This window comes from Gavia stellata, chromosome Z (assembly GCF_030936135.1).
Source record: "Gavia stellata isolate bGavSte3 chromosome Z, bGavSte3.hap2, whole genome shotgun sequence".
In the NCBI taxonomy this organism is placed as follows: Eukaryota; Metazoa; Chordata; class Aves; order Gaviiformes; family Gaviidae; genus Gavia; species Gavia stellata.
The window spans coordinates 31,413,008-31,420,816 of NC_082637.1; positions in this window are offsets into that span (position 1 = coordinate 31,413,008).

A 7,809-nucleotide genomic window follows, 5' to 3' on the forward strand; every position below is an offset into this window, starting at 1 on the left:
CAATCATAGACTCAGTGCCTAATTAACTTGTTCAGACAAACAAATTAAGTTGAGAGAAATAAAACTGAAGTACGGCTTCAATTATGGTTTTCATTCATGTATACATTAAGGTTTTAATTAAGTATTATGATCTTGCTGCAGCAAAACACTGAACCGTAACTTTTACCTTCAGCACATGAGATTTTCAACACTGAAGCCCGTAAGATTATAACCAGTATATTCGTGATTGAACATCATGTAAAACCTTCATATTTCACCCTTCACTTACTATGGTTCTGCAATGTCTCAATTTTCTCCATCTGTGAACTGTCAAAAAACCCAAAACAAAACATACCTGTTTATTTCACAAAACTGCATTCATAACATACTTCCAGATTAAAGTAAAAGCCATCTAAGTGTTTGTATAAACATACATGCATAGATATTCACACACACTCTCCAGTTAAAACTCACTAATAATGAAAGGCTAAGCATATTATCTTCAAAGGCAAGAGTAAAATCCCTACGGACATTAATAAGAGAGATATGCCCTAACCACACATAAATGGTCATAAAAGATTTATTCTACATACTACTTTTCATTGTTACATTTTTATATTATGGAATAAAAATTGTAAAGCACACCAATTACATGCAATATTATTTATTTTCATGCCTGGCTGAAGCATAAATCACTCTCTGCAATTCAACCAAGGACAGGGAGAGCTGAATGTTCTTAAATTCTCAGAGTTTGTTTTAAAAGCAGAATGTACCTTGCCCTAACACAGGTGGCTAGATCCTTAGAAAAGGACAAACAAAGGCAGTTGTTTTGCTGGCAAGGCTATATGCCATGTCACTATAAATTGGCTACAAATAAAAATCATTCTTGCCTGTAATTCTTGCCTGCAATTTTAACTACATTAGAAAAGTATTAATATAATCAAGAAAAGATTATATATGACAAATGCATTAGCTTTACTCAACAAAAGCACCTTTAGGTTAATCAACAGAAGAATGTTTCTACATAGTTTACACAGACCTACCAGCCCTATAAAATCCAGGTCAATATACAACTTGTGTTGTTAGTAGGATGGTCTCCTTTGCTATTCTTCTCCAGTGATATTATATCTTACAATAAGTAACAGTGTTCTATGCTATCATCTCGATTTTATCATTGCCTGCTGCTGGGTTTTTTTACACTTGAAAGGCCTCCGGGCCTGTAATTTCTTTTCTCATGCTCGTAAGCTGTATTTTGAACCAAATGACCTGAAAGTACAATCAAAACAACCTTTTTCATAAAAGCAGAAACAAGTCAAGTAATTTCCCTACATTTTCTTCCTCTAGTCTCCTTCCTGATTCCGTTGTGAAGATGTATAACATTATATTACCGTGCAAATCAGCGCTTCCTTTCTTTAAAATTTTGAAGCACCTTGGAGAGCGTAACTGTTCCTTTTTTTTTTTTTAATTATTATTTTGTGGTATTTTCAATATTATTTACGTGTTCATGAGTGGCTTTTCATTAATTACATTCATTTAATGTCAACTTCCATCATGATGTCAGGACCTTTTCATATCAAAGTCAGAGTGGCCAAACTGATTCAAACCAAAATGACGGATTAACTAGAGGTGCATTAAAGCATATACAACTAACTAAATGCCAACTGGACATGAATTATATTCTAAAAGTCTAACTGACTTTTGCATCAGATCCATAAATAACTCCTGATTATAACTACCTGTAATAGTAAAAAGATATGATAAGTTTCTAACCGAAGTGATCTTAGAAACTGTAGGAATACAGCACCAAATACCACAGCTTATCTAGAAATAAGCTTAGAAAACCTGAATAGGGTTGAAGCTTAATGTACTAACACAAAAAAAACACAGAAAAGAATACTATCCTGAGACTGACTGGCTGTGCTGACAAATTCTTTTTTTCTCCCAAAGGAACACAAGCACTTGCCACCTTTTAATGAAGTATTCTGTCCATCAGTGAGATATTGTAGTGACCTTTTCATGCTCCCATGGATGTTAAAGGAAATACAATTATGTCCACTGCTTCTAAAATATCTTTTTTTTTTAAGCTGATATTACTCAAAGCTCTATGACTCTGCATCTATCAACAGCATGACAACATAATTACTCAAAATCCATAACAATGATTCATAAGTTCACTTTCAGAAAGCCATGTAGTAAAATTTAAATTCAAGCTGAAGCCCTGGAAAATCCGAGCACTAATCCTTCAGAAAGCAAAACAAAAGGAGAATTCACAAATCTATGCCTGCAGCACAGTACGCCATATAGTCTACTTTTACAGTGGCCTGCAGCACAGTACGCCATATAGTCTACTTTTACAGTGCAGTTTTGAAAAGTAATCAGAGTTGGCTTACTGCTTTACCCACTGAAATAAGAGGTAATACATTTCAACTTCAATAAAAGCTGAATTACTCCACTGCAGAGACCAGTTCAAGGAATTCTAATAAATCCAGCTCAGGAGACACTTTCACAAAAGTACTTTATCAGACACCGGCACTTCGCACATAGGGTAGCAAGCACTATCCCAAACGAAAGGAGAAGACTGAAAGACAATGCACACAACAGTCCCTCCTTTCTCTTCTTCCACTGGAGACACCTCACCTCTACAACAGCTACCATACAGCGGAGAAATCAAACGCGAACAGTAATCCCCTTCCCTGGGACTATGTGCTCCAAGACTGTGAGTGCCTTGCCTCAACGCCACCACAACCAGGGGCAGCCAAGCCTCCCTCCGTGTTCCCCTCCACGATCTCATTGGCACAAGTCCAGGCAAACATTTACGTCCTACCAGGGCTGAGCTACCAGAAGGCCACCCAAAGGGGCTACCTTCCCTTTAAGCTCTGCTCTCCCTTCCCAGCCCTTCCCTCCTTGCATGGTCATGGTATTTGGACCATCACCTGTCAGCGGCACCACACTGAAATACTCAGAAGTCATTGCCTCCCCTGACATCACACCCCTGATGAGTCAGTCTGGGTGGACTTCAGGTCTGGGATGGAAAGGGGGAAGGGACAGCCACGAAAAGCTATAGTGATGCCTCACCTCAGCCTCACTGACCACCCACTGTCTACAGAAATGGGGCCTTGGAGGCTCCGGAGGGTTTTGTGTCTCATAATTGCTTGTGACAAGGACACACCCTAACATATGTGTAAGCCACCAACTTAACAACTCATTTTCTAAAAAGCGCACACACAGATAGGAAATGCTGGTATTACAGCATTGGTACAGTTATCTGTTTAGAGCTTACAGACCAAAGCATGGTAATAAATTCTTCTTGGAAAGGAAAACCACACAGAGATTTAACTAGGAGAAAAAAATAATAGCCGAGAGCTTGAAATTAGGCTTGGAACAGTACGTACATTAAGAATCACAGCCGCAATAAGGGAAGACAACGTGGCTTCAAAACTGAAACTACGAAATAAACTTTCCATTCGATTTAGAGAAAATCTCTTCCCAAGCCTCCATGTCAGCCAGCATCTCAGAAGTCATGCACTACTGAGAATAAGAAATACCTCGCATTAGCATCCACTGTTGCGATCATTGGTATCCATTTCTTGACAACTGTACTCTTGGACTACCACAGGGGGCTTCATTCCAAACTGTAGTACTCTGACAACATCACATTTTTCTTAAGCCCAGGTGGTCAGCCAAGGAAAACTAGAAAAGGGTCACACAATCTGAGTTTCTAGTTCTCAAACACTGGCAGAATGCCTTCTTGTTACAACATCAACAAGCAAGGCAAATGAAAGCTAAAGGAGGTCCTCTACAGCACTGTGAGACCACCAGCCCCCAAACAATCATGACTGAGTTTTCTTAGAGCTAGCATAATGAAATATACTAATTACTTATTACTTGCATCACTATAATTCCTAGGAAGATTAGTCACAGAAAGGAATGCCTTTGTGCAAGGGACTGTACAAACACAGAGCAGAGCACAATCACCAATACTGCTGCAACTGCCATCAAAAGGGCAGCTGTTATCAGTGGACAGGATGATGTATATCCTAGTGTAGTTGGAACCAAGTATTTTTACCATTCTGCCAGAAAAACCTTCTCAGGTTTTTACTATGGTAATTAAGATCTCCTAAGCTTTTTCTCTATTAGGACCGTGTCAGAGCTGTGCTACTGCAAGTGGCTGCTGTAACAGAAGAGCATGAGCTTTCCAGAAGCAATGTTATTCTCATTAGGGCTAGCTACAAACTTCAGACAAGCTGCTTGAAAAACCCGAATACAAATCTGGCAGCCCTGAGTACCAGAGGCAGAGGCATACTTTCTGACGTACTGTCAACAGCTGCAGCATCCTTATGCAGTAACCAAAGGCTCCTGCAAACCCTGACTCACGCACCTTTTACTTGCGCTGTTGCCCTGCTAGCTTTGCCTATAATGACTTTGGACTTTCCAGGAGTGCAGCCCCAATTGCTAACACTGCAGAGTCAGCAATGATGAGAGCTTCAGCACAAGCAGGACATGGGAAACAACCAACAGTGTCCGCATGCGAGCCGGTGGCAATGCAGCGGCAGAAGCACAGGGCCACAGGCACCCGCCCTGCCCTCGTGCCCTTGCTGTGACTGCCACTTGTGGGGCAGCACGGGCGACCACCACATGCTGCTGGGCAGATGGCCTGGGAGATACCTACCAGCACTCCTACCACACCCATGGCTCACCCCGCAGACCTCACAGCTAAAGCATTAGCAGCTTCAAACAGGGCCAAAAGCTAACTAGGGTCTTGGGAGAGAACGCAGCTGAAACCATGAATTTCAGGTCTATTAAGTTTACGAGGCTGGAGTTACTAGCAACGCACAGGCCTGTAGATGAGGCAAAGCTGTCACCTCACTGGGCACGACATGCCTGGTTTTTGCCCGTGGGGACACTGCCTAGATGACGGCAAGCCTTGGGTAAGTCACTACGCGGCATCAGGGCCGTGGCCTCTGCGGAGCAGCGCCACGGGCCGCGCATCGCGCAGGCCGGCACCCCCGGCCGACCCCGGGCTCCCCGCCCGCGCTCCCCTCCGCGCTGCTCGTGCTGCTCACACTGCCCGCGCTGTGCTCCGCGCTGCCGGCCGTGCTCCCGCCGCCGGAGGGGCGGCCGGCGGGCTGGCTCTCCGCTCTGCAGCCTCCTCCTGCGGGTACCTATCTCCGCTTATTCATCAGCGGGACGACAAATCTCCCGGGCGGGTGTCTGTCCCGTACTCCCAGACAGCGCTGCGTCCTCATCTCCGCGGCAGGCTTGTCGACGAGGTGAGTAACTGCGAAGTAACTTCACCGCAAGAGGGTTTGTTTTGCTTTTTATTCTCCTCCTCCCCTCCCCGCTGTGACACGGAGGCCGGGACACGCCGACTCACCCTCTCCCCGCGCGGGCCGGCGGCGGGGGCACGGGGCAGCTCACCCCGTGAGCTGCCACCCCCTCCACGCACACGAGCAGCCGGGACGCGGCGCGGAGCCGTCGCACACGCGCCGCCGCACTCACCTCCCGCGTCCCCCGCCGCCGCCTCCGGGCCGGCGCTGTACCGCCGGCAGCTCCGCGCCGGGCCGGCCCGTGCCCCGCGGCTGTCATGTGCCCGCTGGCCCCGCCGTTAACCCTTGCCGCGGCCGGCCGCGGCGGCGGGCTGGCCCCGCAGCTGCGCTGGGCTCCCCGCCGCAGCGGGGCCGCCTCTCCCCGCGGAGCGGCGCTTACCCCGCCACGCGGAGGGAGCGGGGAGGTCCCGCCGCCAGCGTGCCCCGTCGGACTGCCTTGCTCCGTGGGGCTGGGGGCGCTTGCGTGGGGGAGGCGGCTCCGTAGCGGCTGCGGGGACTGAGGGTTGCGCAGGCGGTGGAGGGGGGGCGTGATGGGGTGGCTCTGTAGGGCCTGGAAGATGCCTGGGGGGAAGCTGGGGGGCTGCATAGGCGCTGGAGAGTGTTGCGCTGTGAGGCATGGAGGGTCTGGGGGTTGCCCAGAGGCTGGAGGTGGGTGCATGGGGGACCCTGTAGGGGCGGCGCGGGGCGTTGCGGGGCCGCACAAGGGCTGGCGGGGGGCTCTTCAGGAGCTCTCTAGAGGCTGCAGGCTAGCTGGGGGGGAGCGGGGGGCTCCGTGCGGGCTCGATAGGGACTGCATGGGGGATTGTACGGAGGCAGTAGGGGGCTGTACGGGGGGCTGCACGGGACCTGTCAGTGTAACTGGACCTCTGCTGTAACTGGGGGATTGAGAGTGTAAATGAGGTGAAGATAAGCCGCTGAAAAGCCAGGCTCAGAGAGCAGCAAATTGCCCTGTTACTCTAATGGGCATGAACATGCGGACCTCGTGGCAGGGCACCCTGTCAGCAGAGAATTCTCAGAGCAGGGGAGCCCACCAGCATGTGTGGGCACTGGAAGAGTGCAGCAGGCTCAGGCCCTTCATGCAAAGCAAGATCAGCCCAGCACTTAGGAAGGATGTTAATGCTAGTTATCCAAGAATGAGAGTGGCACCGTGGCTGTCCTGATTGCTTCTTCCAAGGAGAAGGGGAGGCTGTATCCCTGCTGCGCTCCGAGAGCCATTAGGTGAAGGGTTGAGGATTGGGGACACGTCATGGTGTGCCCAGATCACTGGGCTCCTCGAGGCCAGCCTTGATCTCCTTAGCTGAATAAGCTCTTCTGAGCTAAAGCTCCTTTGCCATTCGCTCATATTACATCCAATTAATGTGACTGTGAAGTTGGTAAGAAGACAACATTGTATGTTCCTTATATACCCAGAAAACAGTGGAGATGTTAAGGCTTCAGGCTTTCTTCTAAGGTTACATTGCTTTCCAGTCTTTTTGTTTCTAAGTGTATGGATGCTTAGGCAGTGAGTCACTTCTAAATAAAATTACTATAGGTAGAGTATTTAAAATAGGAGTATTTGTAAACTGTGCCTCACTTTAAAAAGCGTATTAAAAGAACTGACAACTGAAGAAGGAGTCTTTACCACATGAAAGCACAGAATATTTTTGTGAGCCCAATGAGTTAAAATATCCATTTTGTTTATTGTCTCTTTATTAGTACCATATGCCAGAATTTTCTATGCAATTATATTTTATTTGGAACTCATCACTAAAATTTTCAAGGATTATCTCTGTACTGACATGGTAGCCACTGTAATGATAATGGTAGACTCACATTGCAAATGAGTAATACAGGTTCAGCCAACAAAAAAGGCTCATTTGAAAAAAGGAAATTGTCAAAATAATAATTGTAATTAAAATCTACCAAAGCAACTAAATAAGCAATGAATTTGCTTTAAATAAATTGGTTTAAATAAACACTGGTGACATCATCAGAAACCAAATCTGACAGCCATTAAAAAAATCTGTTTACTGAGTCATTCTTATCTATGGGAAGCAAATTGCCTCAGTTCTTCAACTGAAAAAAGTGATGGATCCTAGCAGTGTACCACCTTGAGAAACGTATGGTCTAAAACACAAGGTAAAGGCAGCCTTTACACACAGGATAAGTTTCTGCTGTCATGGTTGAAGCCTGCTGAGAAGTATCTCAAGCAGGGAGCAAAGAGGGCAATGAAGATCTCATATTACCAAAGTTAACATTAGACACTGCAACTCACATATAAAGATCATCCTTAATTTTTGCTGAAGAAGCAAGTGAAGTTTATGCAAAATAAACCAGATGAGCCTAGTAAGTGTATTAAAAGTGAGTGCATATAATTTTTTTTGGCGGGTAACACCATTGCGTGTTCATACCCATCAGTATGAGCCCGTACTCATTCCACACATAAAGCATCCATCTTGATGATGAAAAGGCTATGCCTTAGTCCTTCAGAGAACTACTACTCTTTACTACATTCAACTTGTTT